The sequence below is a fragment of the Mandrillus leucophaeus genome, unplaced genomic scaffold (assembly GCF_000951045.1).
Source record: "Mandrillus leucophaeus isolate KB7577 unplaced genomic scaffold, Mleu.le_1.0 Scaffold363, whole genome shotgun sequence".
NCBI lineage: Eukaryota > Metazoa > Chordata > Mammalia > Primates > Cercopithecidae > Mandrillus > Mandrillus leucophaeus.
In genome coordinates, this window is record NW_012103843.1 from 1,813,505 (window position 1) to 1,816,129 (window position 2,625).

Below are 2,625 nucleotides of genomic sequence, written 5' to 3' on the forward strand. Positions count from 1 at the left end.
TTCCTCACTGGGAACTTTCCTCACACCTCCCTTCATGGGAAGGTCACTCTGAGGACTGCAGCCCAGTGACTTAGTGCAGTGTGCCCTGTGTGGGTTTGTCTGGTGTTTCCTCGGGATAGACTCAGGCTCCGCTCCTCTGGGATGAGGAACTGGAGAGAGGGTGGTGTCTCCTGGCTGCCTGTCCGTCTGAGCAGCCCTGTGGCTGGTGACAGTCACTTTCGTGTTTGATTAAGGTGGCATCTGCCAGGCTTATCTGTGGCACAATTCCTGCTTTCTCCTCGGTTAGGGTTTTGTGTGCTGGGCTTTGAGACGATGCACATCGCCTCCGTGGCCTTCCCGCGTGTATGTTCCTGCATTCTTCATGTGGGCAGGGACCCCCGTGCTCCTGCATGCTGCCGCGCATACACTACATTACCATCATTCTTCATTTTGATGCTTAAAGTCTCTCGAGTTCGGCCAGGTGAAGCCCTGCAGGTTGGTTCCCGAGTCTCTCGGGCACGTCGTCATCATTCTCCGAGGACGTTCCTGCTTTGTGACACCATGCAACATCCCGCATCCGGCCCAGCCCTGGGGTCATCTGTCCCTGCAGGGAGCCCTGGTTCCTGTCAGTGGTGCCCCCTTTATCCCCAAATTTGAGATGCTGGCTTCGGCCAAGCAAGGGGGTCAGGGTCCAGGAGGGGATTTTCCTTGTTTTTTTGGGGAGGAGGCGGCTGCAAGGCCACCTCCATCTGGGACACCTTTGTTTCCACACTTCTGGGGAAGCCGAGGCCCAGCATGTAAACAAGCCCTTCCCTGGGGCCCTGTGTTCCCCGCCTCCCTCCTCGGAGCGGGAGTTCCGCGCCAGTTGCCAGGGCCCTGCTCCTGCGGCTCCGTGGAGTTCTCTTCTTTTCTTTTCTTCTTCTTCTTTTTTTTTTTTTTGGTTGATTTTTAAAAAAAACCGCTTATCTATTCTGCTTCAAATTAATCCCCAAATGTTGCTTTATCAAACCATTTGTAGTTGCAGCGGCTGTTGATTACAGATGTACATCATTTCTCCCCCAGCCTTTTTAAAGGGCCAATCACTATGGTAACCACATTACAGAAAATTGCTGCATCTCCTTAAAATACCCTTCAGAAAAAGGTCATTCGGTATTAACATGCTCCAGCTAAACCAGCAGCGTGAGCAGTGCCGGAGGAGTCACCACGCACTGTGCTTCCGAGTGCCTGGCTTTAGTTGCATAATTTCAGGAAACTCTCAAAACAGGACGAAAAATTGAGAGTGGAATGAGCTCTAATGCTGCACCGTGTGTGTGTGTCTGTGCACATCTAAAAGCCACACTGAGTTTAGTTCTTGTGCTTACAGGGCAAGGCTTACTGGCTCTGGCTTCCATTTTGCTGCTGCCCGGTTCCGAGTGCAGGTTGAGATTGAGAGCGCCTTCCCTGCTCAGACCCCAGGCTGACCCTCAGGGCAGGGTGGCCGTGGGCCGGGTGGATGGGACAGCTGTCCCCCGGCATTGAAAGTACTGTGCCCAGGCAGGCTCAGGCCAGGGACATTTTTGTTGTTTCTCATGAAACCTCAAGGTTTTGATTCCATTGCTGGTGGGGTTTTATTTCTCAGAAATAAACAGCAACTCTCCCACCTCTTTCATCTTCCAGGGGAGGAGACAGAAGCACAGAGGGCCCTGAGTCTCACCACTAACTTCTGTCCAGATGGTACCAGACGTTCCACCTTCTAATCCTGCGCTGCTGCCTTCTTAAAAATTACTCACTTGAGTTCACCCACGAGCAGAGTGTAATGAGCAAATAATCCACGTGGTTCACAATGAAAAGCAGCAGCCCTCCCCCCGTTCCTGCTCCCCGAAGTGGCCACCGCCACGTGTTTGGGTATTTTCCTCCTAACTTCTAAACAATCTCCTTAATGGCCCCTGAGATCTACTGAAAAGCTATTTCAGCACACACTCTGCCAGGCTCTCCTGCGGGGGCTTTACATGTTTCAACTCTTCTCCCCACCCAGTGAGGTAGGTATTATTGTTCACCCCACGAGGAAGAGGAGGTCCTGAGAAGAGAAGTAGGCAGCTCCAAAACAGGGAGTGAGAGACAGAGGTGGGGTTGGAACCCAGCGCTGTACCCGCGGCGTTCTTGGTTTATCAGCTTTGTATGTTATGCAGGGAGTTACTTCCGTGGAAGATGAAGATGGACACCCCATATCCTCCAATTCTCATAATTCCTTTCTTATCTTCCCACCTACATCACTAACCACAGCATCGGCATGTGCCATCTCGCTCTGTCTCTCTGACCCTATGCCTCTATCTGTCTCTTTCTGTTCTGTTTCTGTTTTACACACACACACTTCTTGAATCATTTGCAAGGACCCCCACCTGTGTCAGGAAAAAGAGAGCCTCCTGCTTAACTACGGTTCTATTGTCTCCTCAATAAATCATGCACAACCCATGATATGGTTTGGGTCCGTGTCCCCACCCAAATCTCATGTCAAACTGTGATCCCCAGTGTTAGAGGTGGGGCCCAGTGGGAGGTGATTGGATCGTGGCGGTGGGTTTCCCCTTGGCCCTGTTCTCGTGATAGTGGTGAGTGCTCGTGAGAGCGTGGTTGTTTAAAAGTGCGCGGCACCTCCCACTTCCCACTCTT